This window comes from Platalea leucorodia (genome assembly GCF_965183815.1).
Source record: "Platalea leucorodia genome assembly, chromosome: W".
Classification (NCBI taxonomy): domain Eukaryota; kingdom Metazoa; phylum Chordata; class Aves; order Pelecaniformes; family Threskiornithidae; genus Platalea; species Platalea leucorodia.
The window spans coordinates 19,479,435-19,502,150 of record NC_138859.1 but is presented as its reverse complement, the minus strand read 5'-3'; the positions used below and the strand labels follow the sequence as shown (position 1 = coordinate 19,502,150).

Sequence of the window (22,716 nt, the reverse complement as noted above, 5' to 3'; positions counted from 1 at the left end):
ATAGAATCATAGAATGGTTTGGGTTGGAAGGGACCTTCAAAGATCATCTAGTCCAAGCCCCCTGCCATGGACAGGGACATCTTTCACAAGATCAGGTTGCTCAAAGCCCCGTCCAACCTGGCCTTGAACACTTCCAGGGAGGGGCCATCCACAACTCTGAGCAACCCATTTCAGTGTCTCACCACCCTCATCACAGAAAATTTCTTCCTTATATCTAAACCAAACGTACCCTCTTTCAGTTTAAAGCTGTTGCCACTTGTCACTACAGGTCCTTGTAAAAAGTCTCTCTCCATCTTTCTTATAAGCCCCCTTTAAGTACTGAAAGGCTGCAATAAGGTCTCCCCGCAGCCTTCTCTTCTCCAGGCTGAACAACCCCAACTCTCTCAGTCTTTCCTCATAGGAGAAGTATTCCATTTTCATGGCCCTCCTCTGGATCCACTCCAACAGGTCCATGTCCTTCTTGTGCTGGGGACCCCAGAGCTGGATGCAGTACTCCAGGTGGGGTCTCAAGAGAGTGAAGTAGAGGGGGAGAATCACCTCCTTCAACTGCTGGCCATACTTCTTGTTATGCAGCCCAGGATACGATTGGCTTTCTGGGCTGCAAGCACACATTGCTGGCTCATGTCCAGTTTTTCATCCACCAATATCCCCAAGTCCTTCTCTGCAGGGCTGCTCTCAATCCCTTCATCCCCCAGTCTGTACTGATATTGGGGATTGCCCCGACCCAGGTGCAGGACTTTGCACAGGGCCTTGTTGAACCTCATGAGGTTCGCACGGGCCCACTCCTCAAGCCTGTCAAGGTCCCTCTGGATGGAATCCCTTCTCTCAAGCATATCAGCTGCAGCACTCAGCTTGGTGTCATCTGCAGACTTGCTGACACAAATGAGGCACAACATCAAACATGGCTGGTGTGGGAGTATGCGGTGACCAATGGATTTTAGCATCAAGAACCGCTTCTGCTAATTAGCTTTTATATCATTCAAGATACCAAATATTAGCTCCAATAACAGAAGGAAGAGAAACTGGTTGAGACTAAGCATACAGGCAGAGACAGTCACCTTCCTAAGGCAATTCAGCCCATCCTACAATAGGTGTCCTGGATTCTTGGACTGACCTGTTCTTTGAAGGCATCCACCTCTCTCCATCACCTGGAAAAGCAAGATTTCACCAAACAGCTAAGCCAAATTAAGAATCTACTATTGCCAAGAAGGGAAGGTTTTAGTTTCTCTCCCTTCTTCCCTGCTTTTCTTTCTTCTGACACTCATTCCCCTGCTTTCCCTACTTCAGGCTAGCCCCATACCCACACCCTTCAACTTCATCTCTCCCCCCTTGCCCAAACAAAAGTGAGATGATTCCACTTACAAATCCAAGCAGTCACTTTTTTTCTTTTTTAGTTTTCTGCTGTTTCAGTGAATTGAATAACCCAATTTATCAAACAATCGGCAGGAGCAAGCAGCCAGGTTTGCCCTGCTTTGGTGGTAAAGAGCTTATAATTCAGCTCAAGTCATGTCATGAACCATACGTGTAAGCATCCTTGTACACAGTGTTACTCATCTGCTCACAGAAAAAAGTTAATGAGTCAAAAATCTAAACAACAAACTTTCCTTTCTCCTCCTCCACACCATAAATTAGATATTAATCACACTCATGAAAAGACTATTTTGAAGATAAACCCATGGCTCATGAAGCAGTAAGCCTCAAGCACAAAAGAACCTTTGTCCAAACAAAGTCAGACACGTGAACAGCAATAAAAGTCACCTATGTGCAAGTATTAACATCTGGACTTAAAAACAACTCTGGTGGATGCACAAGGGGAAGGAGACCTTTCAAAATAATTTAAAATGCATATCTAAAAGGTATTTTGTACCTTTTCTTACAACTGTAAGTGTGCTGTAGTTGCTATGTCTATGCTTATAAATAAGACAGGTCAAGGCTCATTCTCTGACCCTCAGGGCAATGCGCACAGCACAGCTTGTGTCCATATGGCTAAACTTTCTCCCTCGCACCCTCCCACATAGCGTGGCTTCATTCATACTGCTTACAGGGAAGAGTCGCTGGCCCATGCTAGCTCCCAAACCATGCCTGGACAAGGGCTCGTTAGCAGGGGACAAAGCCAGGGAAAAGAGCACAGGAACAATTAAAGAGTTTGGAAGATGCAGGGCAGTGCTCGAGCCCACCCCACACCTTGGACCCGTGCAGTTTACTAGTATGGATGCAGCCAGTGAGAGCAGTCAGAGGTGCAGACAAAAAGTCATGTCTCTGTATATTTAATATAAATAGAGTTTGATCAGAGGTGAGCTAAAGTCAGAATCTGCAATGCAAACACCGTAGAAAGAAAATTAATTTTTGTCTTCCTTCCAGCTAATGCAGTTGCACTATAAAACTGTCCTAACACCATATTCCTACTTAGCACCTATTTATATGCAGTATCATATATTCTTCCTGGCTGGATCTCACTTATTATTGTTGATAAGTAATCTGACTCCTATGTTTTAATCTACAAAAATGTCATCACAAACAAGGACTTACCAATTCCACAAATCAAATCTATTTTCCAGGCAAGGCTGGCTTCCTCCTGTGCAGCTATTCAGAAAGGTGTGGGAACACCAACACTCATTCTACACAGTATTCCCCTGTCCTGGGAGAGGTGTTTTGGAGAGGGAAGACTTCATGTGCGTCTAGCACGAAAGTCAAAATGAAATATTCTGAAAGATGCACTGTTTGCCTTGCAGCATTAGAGTCAAATGCCATGTGGTCTTGAGAAACAGAGCTGTGCTGCTTCTCAGAAAATGAGGAAAGAAAAACGAGCAGTAGCCTTCAGTGTGACCACTGTGTGTTCTAGCATTTCATTTATGGTTTGCCTTCACCAGAGGATTAATTTGCTGTTAATCTGAACCCTCCCTATTCAGAGGCTCCACATCAGCAGTGTCTTGAGCCACTGGGTCTTAGGTATCTTTCTCTTCGGAGGTGTGTGTGGTGCTTCTTGGTCTTCATCAGTCACTTTTAGTTGTTCCAAGAGATCCAGGTTTGGTGTATGACCCATGACAGAAGATGGGACATTCACTGCAGCCATGGCTTTCATAAAAACTTTCCAGCCTTTAGGTGTTCTCAGGCTAGATGGGGCATGAGTCTGAAGGACGCCTCAGACTAAATCAAGCAGGCTGGACCCTTTGATGACATCTCCTTTGTATACAAAACTTCCCTGGTTGTCCCAAGAAGAAATATGCTTCTGTTGCCCTAGTAGTGACCTAGGAGCACTTATGCATTCTTCCGATATCGTGGATACACATTATCTAGCACTTCCTGGACAACAGGGTTGGGGTCCTCAGGATTCCTGAAGGGCTTTTCCGCTTCTGTCTTGTTTTCTTCTGGAAAAACAAGAGTTATTTCCCCCCTTTCCTGATCGCTCTACTTTGCATGTGCCAAGTACTTTTGAAGAGTGGCTGTATATACCTTAGATTTCTCATAGTCTGTCGAGCCTGGTTTCTGAATGTCCCTCATTTCAGTATCCAAAGAGCAGACTATCTGCCCTCATGCCTTCCCTGGGCAATGATGGCACCCTTAGCTGCTGCAGCTGATTTGCAGGCACCAAATGATACATTTTTTCCACATATTCCATCATGGCTTTACCAAAAGCCCCGTGATGAGCAGAAGAGCAAAACTTAGAAGAGGACCAATAAACTCATCGGCTTGCTTCACCACTAGCTTCTTTCTTTTGAAGGATACACTTTTACTGCTTAGGCTTTTAATGATTTTTTTGCCCTTTTTCAGAACCCCTGTCTGGTGGGGTGTAAATGGAATGTTCTCCTTGAAGGTACTCAGGGCAATTTCAGAAATGGCCTTTATCAGGTCATCAGAAGCAGTGCAGAGTATTGCTTTCCTCTGCTGGGGGGAGGACAGCTGTGTGCTGGTGGATGTTATGGCAGAGAGAACATTCCAATGTGTCAGGAGGATATTTGATACTGTTTGTTACACAATATAAAAGGCACCATGGCATAGGAGGCAGGATGAACCTCTCCACAGACAGGATCTGCACAGTGTGCCATGAGAGAAATCCATCTGGGTTCTGTCTGATGCTGCACGAACATCGGGTTCCAAGCACCTGAAGGGATGTAAGATTTACTCACTGTCTATATTCCTCTTTTCATTCTGTCTTATTAAAACAGCTCTTTTATTACATCCTTTATTGTCTTGCCTTTCTTATTGAGATCCAGAAAGAACCCTGCATCATCTCTCTCTCACTCCCCCCCCCCCCCCCGCCCCGGTGCAGAACACATACCGACTTAGTTCATGGTTCCTGTTGAAACACTGATGTCTAGTTTAAACAAAACTCAGAGCTTCAAGAAAGGACACATAAAAATAGAGAAATAAAATGCTTTCAAATCAATGCATGCAACTTTACTAAAAGAGCATGCTTGCTGAATCGCTACATAGCTACTGTAGAAGATAAAGAAATTTCACAATGTGTTATAATTAGCAAGTATACAGCTTGTTATACACTCGAAAAATAGATACATAAAATAGCATTTTAAATTAATAATTATTATTCCAGCAAACAAAAGAGTTCTGTTTCTGTAAATACCTTTCTACTTAGCTGTAAACACCTGAGAAGTCCCAGAGAAACTGATGACTTGACTCCAATGATATATTAAGATGGAAGCAAGTATTTGCAGAATGAAAGCCTCTAATCATTGGCCATGCACTGACATTTTTAGCGCTCTGGTCAATAGTTTATTCCTGACTAGCAGTTCACTTGCTATATTGATTTTTCATGGCACATTAGTAGTCACAAACTTCATTTTCATTACTATGTTATCTGAAAACACTCTGTTTGCACACATATGGTGAACCAAGAGGTAAGAAGTGTTTAAACACTTTTTTAAATAATCATGTGGACTTACAATAATCAAGTAAGAGGAAACCAAGCACCCAATTACACCTTTGCGATGATGAAACAGCAAGGAATCCAACAAGGTTTAATGAAACTACACATGACACCGGTTTTAAAAAGATTTATTTCTTCTATCAGGTCAGGAATTTTCACCAGTCGTGCCTCTCCCAGGACTTGTAAAACAGGTCAGGGCACCTTGATCGGGAACGTAAGGCAGCTGCCGTTAACCACCGCACAGCGGGTGAGGCAGGGGTTGCACCTCCTTTTTTTCCTCAGCTTCCAGCCTTTTATGCTATTCCGGAGTGGCGTAGTTCCGCTGAGGTGAAGGAAGAGAAGGAGGTGAGTCAGGGTTGAGTGTGGTCTGTGCGATGGTGTGAATTTGATAGAGCTCCCTCCACCTAGCTGATGTGGGTGGGAGGTTATCATCTCGCTTTCGGTCTGTGTCGGCTTTGTCGCCCGTCCGGTTTCTCTGGGAGGATGGTGGGAGCGAAATGAAGCCGGAGTTGCCGCCAGCCCTGGCCTGGGAGGCGGAGGCTGTGGTGCCGCCGCGAGAAGGTGACAGTGTCAGGTGGGGCGGCTGCATCATGCTGGTGAAGAGGATCGGCCTGAAGGTGAGCAGCAGTGGCATGGTGAATGCCGGGCGGTGGCCCTGGGCGGTGCGGACTGAGGAGGGGACCGGCTGGCGGTGGAATAGCAGTGTGCAGGCATTGCTGTGATTAGGGTTGGGCTAGGTCGTTTGTGGCGGCGCGCGCTCTGGCTGGTGCTTATCCTGCTTCTTTGCTTTGTTATGGGCGAGCTGCGCAGAAAATTGTTATTCTGGGGTGCATCGGTGCCCGTGGAAATTTTCTGGAAGTTGAAGGATGCCGCGCGGCAGCTGGAGGGGGGGTGTCCGTGTGTCCGTCCCTCCCTCCCTCCCTCCCTCCCCTCCCTCTGAGGGGGTTTTGCCGGCGCAGGCTGGAGGGCCGTGAGGCCGCGTCGGCCCCTAGTCCTGTCCGCGCTGCGGTCGTCTTTCGAATGTCTGCCGGCCCCGGGGGCATTAATTGTTAGTTTCTCCTAGGCGGAGACATTATTTGTAGTCAGACAGTATAGAATCATAGTAGTAAATAAGTAGATAATATTGAAAGAGTTAAAGCCAAGATAGACAAAGCCACTGCATCAAAATGCCTCCTGAAAGAATTAAAGCCTAGGGGCAAGGAGGATATTTTAAATATCTTAGTCACTTAACTAAACAAAAGAAAGGCCTTTGTGATTTAGAGAGTAGTTAGAATGGTTGTAAAATAAGGGGGCTCCGGGATAATCCCATCTCAGACAACTGGGCCTTGGGAGAACAAATGCACGGAAGATAGGAAGTCACAAAAGAATGACGACAACAGCCTTGAAGGACACCGTTTAGGTGATCCTAGGACTGAGTTTGCGCAGAAGCAAAGGTCAATCAGCGAACACAGTGAAGAAGACTACGAGCCTTCATCTGAAGACCCCCAAAGACCACTTGAAGACCACCACGGGAGACGACTGCGCATGCGGATCGGACATTTGCATATGTTAATAAGTTCCAGGAAATCTCATGTTTATGTAAATGAATTCTCAGAAATCCTGTGAATATGTAGGATTTTATAGTATATAGTCTCTGAAAGTCTACCAAATCGGTGGAGCACTTATGGTGGAGAATCCCTAGTGCTGCCCAGCGCTGCAATAAAGGATACCTGCTTAATAGTAACTTCGTTGCTACTGAGTTTCGTTTCAGGGACTCTCTGAATACTCCGTTTGGCTGTTGTTGCCATTCTTCTGTGTCTTCCTGTCTTCATCTGTTCTCCCAAGGCTGATTTGTCTGTAACGAGATTATCCCGGAGCCCCCCTTATCTCATAACTGTTCTTCTAACTACTTCCTAAATCACATCAAACCGTAAGGTATTCACAACACCCTTAAATCACACCAGGGTGTCTTCTGATCTAATTGAGTAACAACTAAGGTATTTACAACATCTTTCTTGCTCTTGTGGGTTTTAACCTTTTCATTAACATAGCAGCATTTTGGTTTTGGCTATTGCTGAGCAGTGCTTGCACAGTGTCAAAGATGGTGTGTCATCCCGTGTAAAAGGGGCTTTTGTAAGGACCAGGTAGGAATTCAAGTGGTTCCTAAATAGTTCTATTTGAAAGCTAGACACTAGAAGCTAGGAAGAAGGGGAGAGCAAGGTAATCAGGTAATATGCCTACTTGGGTAATACATGCAAATAAAAGAGCATCCCTAACTTAAAAAATGCAGTGGTATTATACTAATTGCATAATACTGAAATAGTAACAGACTGTCCTGAGATATCTTACTGAGCAACTTTGGAGAAATTCAGCATTTGAAAAGTGAGAAGCAGTTTTGTTCTGGAATAAGTACATTACTTTATAAGAAGCAAAACAGTTAAGCATTTGTGAAATTTGGTGTTAAAGTGCTTTTGCAGCTATTTGAACAATGAACGTTATTAAATTACAAATTTGATTTAAGAGGTAAATAGTCTCCTAAAAATTATGTAAATAAATAATATGAACTCTAACTTTGCTCTGAAGATCTAGAGAGAAACTGGCTATGAAAATGTATATTGCTATGGAATATTTTATGGTGAGCTGTACTGGCTTTCCTTCAAAATGTCTAAAATAAGGTATTCTTACTGATACTATATAGTAATTTTTTTGAGCAGCAATCCTCATGAGCTGGATTTATAATCTCAATATCTTCTCATGGTTTTATTTATATTCAACAGCTGTGTTCTGCTTTTAAGAAAAGTTTGTATTGCATTCCAGCAGACCTGTGGTCTTCAAATGGTGGATTACTATCCAATAAAGGCAGAAAAAAGAATGTTTTTTTTTTTAGAATTGTGTGTGTGTGTGGTGGTGATGGGAAGAAGCATATAAGGGGTGGAAGTGTTGTAAAATCAGAGAAATAATAGATATTTTGTTAGCATTTCTGTGACATCTGGCACTTCTGTTTTTTATAATGATTGCCTTAAAGTTTTATTATTAAGCATTTGAGATGGTGTAATGTTTTGCTTGTTATTGATTATGCAAGTAATAGTTTGACCAGCAGCTGCATTTGAAAGCAGTCATAATGCTTGTGTGTAATTTCTCAGCCCATATGCTAGGCAGTCGTATGAAAATCTGCATGGATTGAAAATAATCCCCTAACAGATTTTAAGACTTTTCTGGGGCTGCTCAATTTTTAATGTGTTAATGCTTTAAAATTTGGTGGAGTGGGGGTGGTGGATGATGAAAGCAACTTGTAAATTGACAAGCAGCTTGTGAACTGGCTATTTCTGAATTTCTGTTCAAGCTTAAGTCTTTTTAAATATAAATAATTCAGTAGCTTGTCCCCATATCTTCTAGTTCAAGAATCCCAAATCTGTGCTTGAAGTTTATGTCCGCTTTTTTTGCATGTGTATGTCTCATGCTTTCTTTAGGCAAATTGCATACAGTTGCATTCTGTTGGGAAATACTTTCTCAATACAGAAATTGTCCCTACTCACTACTTCTGGGGTAGCTTCCTCTAAAAAAGACATGTCAAGTCAAATGATTCTAGGAAGCTTCTCTGAAGCTCTTTGTTTTTTGAACCCTGTAGAGAGCTTTTAGTTTGTTTAATCAATGGTCTAGGTTGTATACCTGATCAATCATAACTTTGTTTTCTTTGAAATATCTTGATGTTGATTAAAAAAAACCAAACAAACAACTTCTGTTATGAGTGTTTTTATGACCTACAGAGAAGATAGGCATTCAGAGGTATCTGCATTGGTCTGTTAGACAAAGTCAGTGAATTTTCCTCTCTGCGTGACTGTAGTTACCTCATAGTCATTTGCACAAGTGTTTCTGAATTAGTCTAGAAGTTCAGGGCTCTATGAAGAAAACTGAAAATCAAACTACTTGATTTAGAATGCATGACTTCAATTTTGACAGGTGCATGTTCCTTTCAGGTTTTAAATTCTGCTTTTCTGGTTACTCTCTTGAATCCAAAAGGCTATAGATTTCTGTGTGGGTTTTGTTTTTTTAATAGGTCAGTGCAACTATCTTTAGGGTTTTTTTAGCACTTTATAGTGCTTTTTGCTTACATTAATTCCCTTTCTGAGCAGAGTACCCCAAACCAACATATCTTTGCTGTACAGTGTTGTAAGTGCCCACAGAGGAATTTATACCAGTAAATTGATATTAAAGCTTGTCAATATTTTCTCGTGAAGACAAATGAGATAATTCTGGGGTAAGATGCCTTTTTAACAAGTCCAAATAGAACTTTCCTGTTTTACAAATTGCATCTAAACTTTGAATCAAATTTTTCCCCCCATCTCTCTTGATTTAAACAATGTGGTTTTTTGTTGTTTGTGTTTTGTTGGTTTTTTTTTTTTTTTCTTTAGGTCTTATATGAAACATTTTCCCACCATATGTTTTTAATGAATGGCCTTATTCAAGGTGTTAAGCTAAGACTGTTTAGAAACACTGACTTAAATATTCTGTGTATTCCTGTATTGTAATTAGTCTTCAGTTGCCATAAGAACATCCTGGACATGCTGGAGAATGTAATTAGTTCTTAAACCATTTTTTCATTGTCATGGTTGTGTGTTCTTGGGCTTGATTCAAGATTTATGGATAAATGGTAGAATCTTGAAACAAATGAAATATTTCTCAGAAGCTTTCATACCTCTCATTTGAATAGGTACCAGTTCATTATTGTAATTACAGTAAGGATCCCTCTAAGAATAGAGGTAACTTTTTAATGTTTGCCTTTTCATGTTAAATTATATACATCAAAAGCATATTAATACAGCCATGATGATGCTATTGAGATAAAAAATGTAGCACTTAAATGATTATAATTTTGTGCAACATCGTATAAAAGTTAGTTTTCAGCTGTTTTTTTTTTTTTCTGGTCTGTCTTTTATGAGTTTTTTGAACATTCTGGGATGGTCAAGATGTTCAGGATAGTTTATCACTTACTTATGATACCTTTGTGTTCAGACAGTGGTCATGCTAGATTGTTGCCATAAAAAATGCTTGAAAAAATATTCTTGAGCATAAGTAAAACTTCAGAATGTTTCTTCTTTGCTTAACCATCTCACTGAGAGACTTCAAAGCACTTAGTGATAAGTTATACTAAGTATGCATTTATAGCAGCCAGGAATTATTTAGTTTTGCATTCTGTAACAGGTTGTAAGTCAGCTTTAGCTATAAGAACAAGTTTAGCAAGAAATTGCTAGCTTGATATCTTTCACAGTAGACTGGCAGTTTCAGAAAACACCACGCACTAGGGATTTAGGGATGTCTCAAACTAGAAGTTAACTTATTCTTTTAGGAAAACAAAGTTTATGTTCCTCCTAGCGCTTTCTCTCAACTCTTTTCAAAGAGAACAATTAAGTTACCTGAAACCTTGCCTTAAGACGCTCTTGTCCGAGTTAGAGGAGAGTTTGGATTTGGGACCCAGCACAAAGAAGTCTTTTGATAAAGGCTAAGAAGTTGTCATTTGTGAAACTTGGCTATAGGTTTTGGATATTTTTAAGAAGCTTTTGCCATCTGTGATACCTCTCTATTGAATCAAATGGAGATTGGATTTAAAAAATGAGGTGCAAAATTTTTCATTCAGGTTCCATAAATTTAAAACATAAAGCATCTGAATCAGAGAAAAGTAGACTAGAAGAAATTGTGTACAATTTCTGTTATCTAAATTTTTTTGCATTCAATTTCTGAATCAAATTGCAGTCAAGTTCTGTTTATATTGCAGTTAAAGTGAAACTTGGAAATGTAAATGAAGATATATTTTGTCCTTTCACAGTGCTCCACTAATAGGTGCTCTGTCAGATGCATGGGGAAGAAAATAATTTCATACAGTTTTCTTCACCTGTGCCCCAATACAGTTAATGAGAATAAGCCCATGGTAAGTGGTACAGGTTGCAGTAGGGAACTGGTCAATAGAGCAGGAAATTCAATCACAGGAGGAGTAGTTCCGGCAAGTGGGAGAGGGACAATAAGCCAAGATGGGAAAACCACTTTCCTTTTAATATAAGATTATATTTTTCTGGAGCTTTTTTATTTAAGGGCTGTTAAATTTGTGGGTCTTAAAAGTAGAAATTATGGAAGGTGATTTTAGTTACCGTATTCATACAAGTATAGCAGTAATTGAAATAGTTTGATAGCACTAACTTATAGTTTTGAGCTCAACTGTTTTCTCTGAGGCCTCGTAAGATGCTGTAATAAACATTTTTCAAGCTAAATTAGTCTTAAAATTTATTTGACCACATAAAAGTATAATTGCTATAAAGCAGAACTTCTAACACTTTGATTAGGAAACTTTGAAGTCTTAACTGAATGGAACTGACTTAGTGACTGGAATCTTTTCTGTTACCTTTTCTGTAATATTTGCCTATGTAGCTGGTGTAACACAAGAACATGAAAGAATTGCAGCCTATGGACTGGTAAGATATGCTAAATTTAAATTTGAAAAAAGGTCAGATTGTGACCTTTGTATTGAACTTGTGTTTTGATATACAAGTTGTTTCCTGATTCATGTAACGAGGCTGATAAAGAAAGGAATGAGCCATAGATAAAGGACGTGTTAGAATTTGGAAAGTCTAGTTCAGATTTGCTACTGCTGCACAGACTGCTCTATGCTCACAGAAAAGTAGAATCAGTTCGACTACTTTACCTGCATCCAGGGCGTGTTTAGCAAAACGTAATGTTTTAGGCTTTGCAGCCAGAATAAGAAGTGTTGTTAATGGCAATACAAGTTACTTGATGCTTGGTTTGGCAATATCTCTCCCCTGCCCTTGATTTGTACTTTTGGTGTGAATTTTTTAAAAATATAGAATGGATCTATGTAGAATGGCTTTTCTATAGCCATATATAGGGAGGAAGGGTGAAGCCACATAATGCAGTCTTTCTAGTAACTTATTTCCTTTGTTGGTTAGCAAGGGGAGAAGAAAGTAGTTCAGTTTGTACAAACCAGCTTTTCCAAAAATAATGTAATTCCTGCCTAGCTTGCTTTCGTGAATATCTATATTGGTTTAGGTTTTGTGTAACCAGAGGCCCATCGGTAGGTACCTTTAATCTTTCAACTTCATTTATCCTGTCATCCTCTGTGCATCTGTTTAACTATACAGTTATTCATGGACTTGATTCTTGGCTTGGTACTGTACTTTGAGCTGTTAAGGGCTAATTTAAAAATAAAGGGAAGCCTTAGGAATGTGTGAATCTCAGATGTTGATTTAATAGCTAAGAAAATAAAGGATTTGGTTCTCTTGCACCAAACTTGTGCATACTGTTGTAGCAGAGGACAAAATAGGATTAAAAGTTCTGGAATTCCCATTTTATTTTTCCTGCCTATAAAGGGCCATAAGTGTAGTTGGAGGATCTATTTGTCTGCCTTCAAACACTGGTTGCTTGGGGTTTTGTTTTTGTTGTTGTTGTGGGGTGTTTTTTTTTTTTTGTCTGTTGTGGTTTTAAAGAGCAGCTTGATCTAAAATTCTATAAAATAATAGACCCTAAGGTGCAATTGTTTCAATGACATCTATGTCTTTTTCCAATTGTTTTGTCTGTTGTACATTTTTCTTAAGATTTTTTTTTCCTCATGTTTTTTTTTCTCGCTTGGTGTAAAAATAAATTTCTAATTTGTGTTTTTACTTATTCTGTAGAATAGTTATGTAGAGGATTTTTATTTTTAGGGGAGGAAAAGAATGGTAATTGTTTAAAAACAAAGATTTTTTTTTTTTTTCTAACCTCTTCTCACAGTTTTGGTAGTGAAATTAAACTACAGCACCTCAGTACATCCAAAACAGTTATTCACATTGCATGATAATTCTATGGCTTTGTCTCACCGTGAGGCACCTACCATCAACACTTCTAAGAACTCCAAAGAACAGCTAAGCTTTATTTTGAAGCACTCAGTAAAATGTTGATACAAAAACTCACGGATGCTTCTCCTCACAGTCCGAATCTCCCCAAGGGAGAAACGGAGTATTCAGAGAGTCCCTGAAACGAAACTCAGTAGCAACGAAGTTACTATTAAGCAGGTATCCTTTATTGCAGCGCTGGGCAGCACTAGGGATTCTCCACCATAAGTGCTCCACCGATTTGGTAGACTTTCAGAGACTATATACTATAAAATCCTACATATTCACAGGATTTCCGAGAATTCATTTACATAAACATGAGATTTCCTGGAACTTATTAACATATGCAAATGTCCGATCCGCATGCGCAGTCGTCTCCCGTGGTGGTCTTCAAGTGGTCTTTGGGGGTCTTCAGATGAAGGCTCGTAGTCTTCTTCACTGTGTTCGCTGATTGACCTTTGCTTCTGCGCAAACTCAGTCCTAGGATCACCTAAACGGTGTCCTTCAAGGCTGTTGTCGTCATTCTTTTGTGACTTCCTATCTTCCGTGCATTTGTTCTCCCAAGGCCCAGTTGTCTGAGATGGGATTATCCCGGAGCCCCCTTATTTTACAACCATTCTAACTACTCTCTAAATCACAAAGGCCTTTCTTTTGTTTAGTTAAGTGACTAAGATATTTAAAATATCCTCCTTGCCCCTAGGCTTTAATTCTTTCAGGAGGCATTTTGATGCAGTGGCTTTGTCTATCTTGACTTTAATCCTTTCAGTGGAGAAACTTTATTTGGACCCATATTGCAGCCATATGTGATTTTTTATTTAAATATTGTGTGGTCTGCTTGTGGGTGTTGTGGTTTTTTTGTTGGTTGTGTGGTGTTTTTTTGTTTTGGTGGGTTTTTTTGTGTGTGTGGATTTTGGGGGGGTGGGTTTTGTGTTTTGGGTTTTTTTGTTATTTTGTTGGGGTTTTTTTTTTAGCTGGATTGGGGTGGGGGGAGCAAGTTAGTCTATTATTCTGCAGTGATAGAATAACCATTTTGACAACTTTGTAAACTCTTCTTGTGCATAGGTATCTGCCACCTTTGCAGCAAGTTTGGTAACTAGTCCTGCCATTGAAGCATACCTGTCTGCCAGCTATGGAGATCATCTTGTGCTAGTGGCCACAGCGCTGGCTGTTGTGGATATCTGTTTCATCCTGCTAACTGTACCAGAATCTCTGCCTGAAAAAATGGGGCCTCCTTCAGGGGGAGCTTCTATATCATGGGAACAAGCAGACCCTTTTGCAGTAAGATATGTTTCTATTAAATAATTGTTCTGTAAACTTCAGGAATGTTTAAGTTTCTTGGTAGTTTGACTATTCAATACACCATAATCTCTGCTGTTGCACCAAAAGGTCCAGTTACGCTTTAAACAAAACAGAAAAAAACCCACACGACTTTGTAGATTAAATGTTCTTTGAATTGAAAACAAGTTTTGGTGGGAAATCCAAAGGGCAAATGCTTTATTTTTCTAACGTACTTTGTCTTTTATGATAAGAAAAAAGGCTGAATTCTTATGCTGCTGCAGACACCAAAAACTGATATTGTAAAGTTTTTCCATATTCATTTAATGCTTTTTGCTTTCTGAAACTTATTTGTATTTATGCATTACACATTGATATCTTGAGAGGAGAGAATGAATTGCTCTTAATGAGATCAACCTGCTGGGAATTGGTTGTGAATGTTGAGATGAGTGACATGCTTGAAATACTACAGTTAAAGAATTTTATTTCCGCATTTTATTTGTTACTCAAACTGGTATGTATTAAAGGTGAACAAGTATAAGAAATAAATATATACTGAGAAATGCTCTCATAATTTGGCAATAGGAACATACAGAGTAGTAATGAGGCTATAATATTTGCTAGCATCTTTCAGGGCAGATTATTATGGAGATAAGTTAGAAGATACTTGTGGTGGGTTCACCCTGGCTGGACACCAGGTGCCCATCAAGCTGCTCTATCACTCCCCCTTCTCAACTGGACAGGGGAGAGAAAAATATGACAAAAGGCTCATGGATTGAGATAAGGACAGGGAGACCACTCAGCAATTACCATCAGGGGCAAGACAGACTCGACTTGGGGAAATTAATTTAATTTATTGCCAATCGAGAGTCAGAGTAGGGTAATGAGAAATAAAACCAAATCTTAGAACGCCTTCCCCCCACCCCCCCCTTCTTCCCAGGCTCAACTTCACTCCCGAATTCTCTACCTCCTCCTCCTGAGCGGCACAGGGGAATGGGGGTTGAGGTTAGTTCATCACACGTTGTCTCTGCCTCTCCTTCCTCCTCACACTCTTCCCCTGCTCCAGCGTGAGGTCCCTCCCACGGGAGACAGTCCTCCATGAACTTCTCCAACATGAGTTCTTCCCACGGGCTGCAGTTCTTCATGAACTGCTCCAGCGTGGGTCCTTTCCACGTGTCCTTTCCACAGGGTGCAGTCCTTCAGGAACAGACTGCTCCAGTGTGTGTCCCCCACAGGGTCACAAGTCCTGCCAGGAGCCTGCTCCAGCGCGGGCTTCCCACGCGGTCACAGCCTCCTTCGGGCACATGCACCTGCTCCAGCGTGGGGTCCTGCACGGCCTGCAGGTGAATATCTGCTCCACCATGGACCTCCATGGGCTGCGGGGAGACAACCTGCTTCACCATGGTCTTCACTGCGGGCTGCAGGGGAATCTCTGCTCCAGCACCTGGAGCACCTCCTCCCCCTCCTTCTTCATGACCTTGGTGTCTGCAGAGTTGTTTCTCTCACATATTCTCACTCCTCTCCTCTGGCTGCTGTGTGCAGCATTTTTTTCCCCTTCTTAAATATGTTATCACAGAGGCACTACTACCGTTGCTGATTGGCTCAGCCTTGGCTAGCATTGGGTCTGTCTTGGAGCCAGCTGGCATTGGCTCTATTGGACATGGGGGAAGCTTCTAGCAGCTTCTCAGAGAAGCCACCCCTGTAGCCCCCCCGCTACCAAAACCTTGCCACGCAAACCCAATACGCTATGTATTTCCCTAAATATTATATGATGCTGTTTTCAGTGAATAGTCAAAATTTAACACTGAATTATAGCTTCAAAAATAAAATGGGAGGCTCTACAGAAGACCAAAATATCGTGGATCTTATAGCAAAAATGGCTGGTTTTAACTTAATGTTTGGCTTAACTGTTTCCTTGTAAGATTTCCTCCCCGTCAGTTTTTTGACTAATATGCATGGGTAAAAGTAGATTTAAAAAAAAATTTGCATCTAACTTCTGCTTGCTTTATGCTTTCATTAGGCTTTGTATTCATGTTTTAATACTTGTTTCACTTCTTTGTCTTACAGTCTCTTAAGAAGGTTAGAAAAGATTCTAGGGTTCTCTGGATATGTATTATTGTTTTTCTCCTATCTGCCTGAGGCTGGCCAATACTCTAGCTTTTTTCTATATTTGCGACAGATAAATGTTGGTCATTTAATATCTTGATAAGGATGTTTAAATAGGGATTCCCTAAGACTTGTTTCTTGATGAAGACTTTGCTTAGAAAATTGCTTTTTGGGAAAATATAGCTTTAAAAAATAAAGGCTGAGATACTTTGCTAAGCAAAGAACTGAATGAAACTGGAAAATTGGAAGTGTGAACCCTACTGTAGCTCTGTAGCTTAAGTGTGTGTTGTTCCCATTTAGTGTTGTCTGTGGGAGGGTGTCGAGGACTGCTATGGAACCAGAATTGTCTCGACATTGCCGTTCTACCGCCATCTTCTGGCTTCGACATCCAGCCCCTGACAAAACCACCACAGGACGCCCATGCAGAGATCAGGGCACGAAAGGCGGGACCATGAACTGCACGTACGCCTGCGCAGACACCAGGGCGCGAAAAGGAGAGGCCAGGGCGCGAAAGGCGGGGCCATGAACTGCACGTACGCCTGCGCAGAGACCAGGGTGTGAAAAACAGAAGCGCAAACTGCATGTACGCAGACCCGTTCTGCGCATGTGCATGGCCCTATAAAAGGACCGCGTACGCCTTTTGAGGCCCTCTTTTTCTTCTCCTCCTACCCCGCGCACTTCTTGGAAGTTGCTCCTGCGGACACAGAGGCTGGACCGACTGGACCTTTGATCGACGGAATAGCACTGGACTCGGAGTGGCAGTAGCTAGTTCCCCTACGTGGCCCTCTTCTCACCCACCTGAGGACGCTCTTTCTCTCTTTTTCCTCTCGCTCGCTCTTTTGCTCGTTTTTTTTCTCTCTCTCTCTCTCTTCCCCCCCCCCCCCCCCCCCCCGTCTCCCTACCTGGTCCTCACCCCTTCGTTCACCAAAATAAAGTCAAAAGGTTGTACGGCATTTGACCTCGTTTGCATCTTAATCTCGTCCTTGGGATCGTATTGAAATCTCCCCCGACGTTGGATCGGGACAGAGGGCACAGAGAATTTCAATTTCCAGATACGTGGTTTTTTTCTGGCTCTTTTTTTAGGACTGTTTTTCTTGTGTGGATTTCTTGGCAAATAATAAAGTTAGGGGTTATTCTTAAAAATATGAATGCTTCCCTTCATGAATTCAGGTTATAAACAGGGATCAGTATTTTCTTTTAAGGGGAGGGGTTTTTTTTTAATTTTTTTTTTTTTTGCTAGTTATTCTGGACTATTGGGCATTTGTTTTGGGCATTTTCTGTTTCTGTTCAGATTATAGGTTTTGGGTCTGTTAGAACTGTAGCATTGATAGCTGTGGTAGGAATTGTCTATAATAGCTCAGGTAAGTTTATTTTTTTTTTTTTTTAGGATTTTATTAATCAGCACAAAATTGGATGCCGAGGCACTCTTTTCTGAGTATAAAACTTGTCTATAAACTTCTTGCATACTTTTAAATGGCAGTAGATCTTGCATTCACTAAAGGTTATATTCATATAGAGTAAAAATTCATATAGAGTAAATTCCTCTCCCTTTAGGTAGACTTTTTCTTTAGAAATGCTGGAACCTAGGCATCAAGAAAAAATGAAACTGAAATTCACTAATCTTGCACCAGTAAACTTAATGGCAACTCTGGCTTCAAATGATTAAAATGGTGTAGGAAATTAGTTTAACCATGCTCAATGCAAGGCTTTCTGGAAGGGGGACGTGATATTTATTTTATATTAAACTCATCCTACTTGCATCTATGCTCACAGATTTAATTGGCTCATGCTATCAAACTCACATGTGAACAAAGACACATGTCCACGTGGTCTGGCCAGGATTACTTAGGCTCAACATGGAGGTTGAAGAACTTTAAGGCCTTGGTATGTTGCTTTTGTTCCTCTTAACTGACAACAGTGTGCTGGCTTTTGGACAGGTTTTCTATACCTTTTAGAAGTCAAATGGTTATTACAGTGTGACTTTTTTCTTTTTTCTTTTTTTTTTCTTTTCTCCCTCTCTCTATCCTTATTTACTTCATCCTCATAAACACAACAGACAGCAAGATTTATTTCCTCAGTTGGGTATCTTTATGGCTACTGTTTGTCTTCCTGTTGTGATAACAGGAAGAGGAATGGCACATGCAATGTGCTGTAACCTTGGTGCCAAGGTTACAAGTGGAGGTCTTACTATTGTGATGTAAACAACACATTCCTCGGTGTTTACCTGTTTACTGGTGTCAGTTGTCCTTGATTATCAAACAAGCAATTTTTTTAACCCATGCTCTATTGTTTGTTCTGATGCTTTTATGTGTGCTTACATTTTTCCAATTATACTTTATTCACACCAATCTTAATATTGTTGCTAAAAAATCTCTAAAATGGATGCTGTTCTGCTGCATAATTTTCAATATTAAAAGGAGGAAAATCTGCACTGATTTTTTTTTAAACTCTATTTTTTTTTTTTTAAGTATTCAGATTATTAGAATAAGCTTTGCTTCATAAATGCTGATTTACAACTTGGCATGTTGGCTGTCTCCAGAAAGGACTGATCATGTGTAGACAGAATTATTTTATTTTTTGCTATTTAGCTTTCAAACTAGCTGTGTCTACAACTTAAGAATGGGAACAAACAAGAAGGAAAGGAAAGCAGGGCTTCATCACATGTAACTGTTACTTGGGAAGACGAATGCCATAACTCCAAATTCACCCCTTTCCTCCTTCTTCCTCTGAGCTTTTATTGCTGAGCATGGCATCATATGGTATGGAATATCCCTTTGGTCAACTGGAGTCAGCTGTCTTGTCTGTGTCCCCTCCCAACTTCTTGTGTACCCCCAGCCTACTTGCTGGCAGGGCAGCCTGAGAAGCAGAGAAGGCCTTGATGCTGTGTAAGGACTGTTCAGCAGTAACTAAAATGTACCTAAGTTATCAGCACTGTTTTCATCACAATTCCAAAGCATAGCCCCATACAAGCTTACTATGAAGAAAATCAACATTATCCCATAAACCCAGTATATTATGTTAAAGAATAATTGCGCTATTAACTGAGGGAGGCTGTCTGTGTGGACTTTGTCTTGTTGGGAACTGTCTGCCTCTTGCCATGGGGCTATTGCTGTTGCATCTGGGCTTTCTTCCCCCTCAATAATAACACCCCTTCTAACAGATGATAAACAGTGGTTGGTCTTCAGTATTTGTTTCCATGGGCAAATAAAAAGGTCAAATGAGCAATGTGAAGAGTAAGTAGAATATGTAATAAAAGATGCATAGGAAAGGGGCTTGGCCGAATTTTGATGCATGTGGTGAAGTAATGGAAGCAGCAGGGCTTGCTCATTGATTTTAATTGTAAATTTGGATAGTAATTCACCTTGCCTAAAGATGTAGATAATTTTTTTTTTTCTCTGAGCTAACAGTCTCTTCCTCTAGTATTTGTAGATACTGCTAAATTCAACCTGTGTCCAACCCATATTATCTTAAGACAATACAGCCTTTTATTGTGGAACTTCCTACTCTGTGAGGAAATAGTATTGTAGGGATGGAAGCAGAAGCCTGTTTACAGTAGAAATGGACACTGAGATATAATGTGCCTAGAGAAGGCAATACATGCACTTCTGGAGTCCTTAAGCAGAAGTGGAAACCCTTTAATAGTTAACAATGTTCATACATCAAATGTTGACATGACTAGTTGTCTGCATTTTGAATTTAATGCATGAAAAGTAGTAGCATGAATGTTGTGAATTTCCTCAGCAGTTGGAAGGTCGTAAAAGGTGAAATTATTTTAATGAATTTTTTTTAACAAGAAAAAACACTTCTGGATGAAATAATTTCTCTTGCAGACTGTGTTTCTCAGTATCTTGATGAGGACAATAAGAAACAAAAATACAGTTCTCCTTGGCCTTGGCTTTCAAATCCTTCCGTTGGCTTGGTAGGGTTTTGCATCTCAGTCTTGGTAAGTGTGCAATGCATACCTCTTATGGAATTGAAAATCTAAATCCTACCATTTCATTCTGTTATCATGAGTGTTTAAATGTTCTGTGAATTAAACATTCTTTTCCTCATTACACTGCGAAAGCTTGGCCTGTATCTTGCCAACGTAGGAATAATAGAATTTTCCAGGTATATAGTATAAATTGTAGAGTAACAGCCCTTTTTCAAAAGGACTCTGCACCATTTTAGTACACTGTTTTGGTTTAGGTCTTCATTAAAACTTTATTTTGCAAATTCACAAACTAGTAAGTAGTATGTTCTCTCCAGTAACTTCATTAGATTCATTCTATCAATCAGTTACTGGACCTCCACTTTTTATTTCTACCATATCATTATTCTCTTACTATAACTATTTTTGGTCTTGGATGCTATATAGAGCTTCTTTACTGGAGAAGCTATCTGTAAATAAATTCAACTAGAACTGTAAGCTGGAACAACTTTTTCCTTACAAAAAGTTTTATGTCCTACAGACAGTGATGAATGTATGTTTTTCAGAGTGCTCCCTAGTGCATTATACAAGTTAGAGAAGAACTGCTTCACTGGGAGACCCTCTGAAACTTCCTTTGTACAGTCTTCGTAGAGGGCAAGCCAGTACAGCACTTCACTTTCACTCCCTTCTTTTCCTCTACTTCAATAGCTAGTATAGAATCAAAAACTTCAGTTTTAACAAGCTCAGGGTAAATTATGAGGAGGGAAGAGGAAGGTGCCCCTGACAAGATAATTGCTACTGTCTTTAGTTATTTTAATTAAGAGGACTTCTGAAAGTGGGTTAAGCCCTCAATGAGGGTGGCCTTGTGGCCTTTTTTCAGGTAGGGAGAAGAAAAGTGAAGGGGGTGCAATTATATGGGCATTCTGTTTTCTAATTAAAATTATGTATTTAACACAGGATGTGGGCAGCAGGAGCTGTAGCAGCCATGTCAAGCATTACATTCCCAGCAATCAGTGCTTTGGTTTCACGAAATACAGTCTGATCAACAAGGCTAGCATTATGTGTTTCAGCATCAAAGACAGCTTTCTTGGATGACTGTCTAGAAAGCAAAATATTTATCTAGTCATACTTTTCAAATAGGTTGATGAGTAAAGAGTTTCTTTTATAGTAGCCGTGGAAGTCTAGCAATCTATACGGAGAGGAAAGAGGTAGATACATTTGACAAATTTTCATTGCAGAATGCATACTTTCTATTGGATTAGTCGCTTCTGGCTTCCTCTAAAAGCGTTAACTGCAAAAGCAACAAAAAAAAAGGTGTGGTAACTTTCATGTGTTTTCCTTTTTTAATATAATAGTAATATCTTTTTAATGGAAACTAAAATAAGCCTACCAGATTAAAATAAGCCTACATATACAAGAAAATATTCTGTGTGGGAAAGATGACCTTATTTGCCATAGTACTTGAAAATTCCAAGGAGTAGAAAAAAGCTTAAGTAAATAGCTGGGAGTAGAAAAGGAAGCTTAAGTAAATAGCTGATCTGAGCAAATAAAAACAACAACAACAAAAAAAAAACAACAGAAGAAATGACATGTAATTGTTCTTGATATGAAGGAGAAATAAACATAACAAAAATACTGTCTTGCTTTAAAATGATGTGAGGGAAGGAGTCATCATAAAGTCTTAACACTGGCAGGTAATAACTGAATTTGCAATGTTCCCTTTAAAAGTCCTATACATATCATATCAGTCTTGCTTTAATTTTGTACAACTTGAAGTTAGATAATTGAAGTTAATGTGGGAGAAACAAAGGCGGTACATTTCTAGGAGGCAGATTGAGTTGGGTTTCAAAGGTGCAAAGGAATATTTTATATGGATTTCTCCCCCCTCCCGTGAAACTTTTTTGTTTACAGTAAAGACCAATCTTCTACTCATGTCATGAAACAAAAAGCTTAAGAGCAAATTTACAGAAGTCGTTGATCTTTCACTTTACATTGAGGTAAAACTACTATTAGCTCCAGTATACAGCAGTTTCTAGAGTGAAGTTTTGCCACCTAGTGGCAGGAAGAGTTTTAAGCTTATAGGACAACCTATCATGAAAAAAATGTGGACAACTTCCTTGGCTTATTTGCTTTTCTTCTTTCTTAAAAGTTACTGCCACAAAAAAGGAGTTGTTACTCACGCTATTAATATCATAAAAATAATGTCCTTTTGCATATTGATCTGTAGAATAGTCAAAATATTGTACCTTTTACACAGTCATCCCAATCACTTAATGAGCTCGAAACAAAAATGCAATCACAAACCTTTGATAAATCAAGCTTTTCTAATATTTTAATCTAAAACTGCAGCCAGTCTAGTTAACATTAGACTACAAATATTACTAAATGTGTCTTGTTGACAATTGAGTCATGTTCTACCCCTGCTTGTCAAAAGCTATGTCTACAAGAACTCAGTTGAGAATGCAGTTACTAGGCTGAATGTTAATTAAACCCAGTGTGCTGTCAAGGTGAATTAAACAGTCCTTCCTCCTTTGTTTCCATTACTGTAATACTAGGTGTTACTGTAACTACAGGATATGGGTTAAGTTAACTATTACCATAAGTAGGCTATTTATATAGCTATTGTTAAACTTTATTAATATAAAGAGTAAATTTGTGCAACTTATGATACATTTTACCTTCAT

The 22,716-nt window shown here is 39.9% G+C and overlaps 1 pseudogene across 1 annotated transcript; it reads left to right on the top strand.

Moving 5' to 3' along the window:
- The first annotated feature begins 5,524 nt into the window (after positions 1-5,524).
- On the top strand, positions 5,525-21,074 carry LOC309601910 (hippocampus abundant transcript-like protein 1; annotated as a pseudogene). Its single transcript has 8 exons — positions 5,525-5,547; positions 10,689-10,797; positions 11,237-11,328; positions 13,804-14,019; positions 16,084-16,195; positions 17,414-17,483; positions 19,953-20,065; positions 20,990-21,074. The product of its transcript is annotated as a hippocampus abundant transcript-like protein 1 (transcript).
- The last annotated feature ends 1,642 nt before the right edge of the window (positions 21,075-22,716 follow it).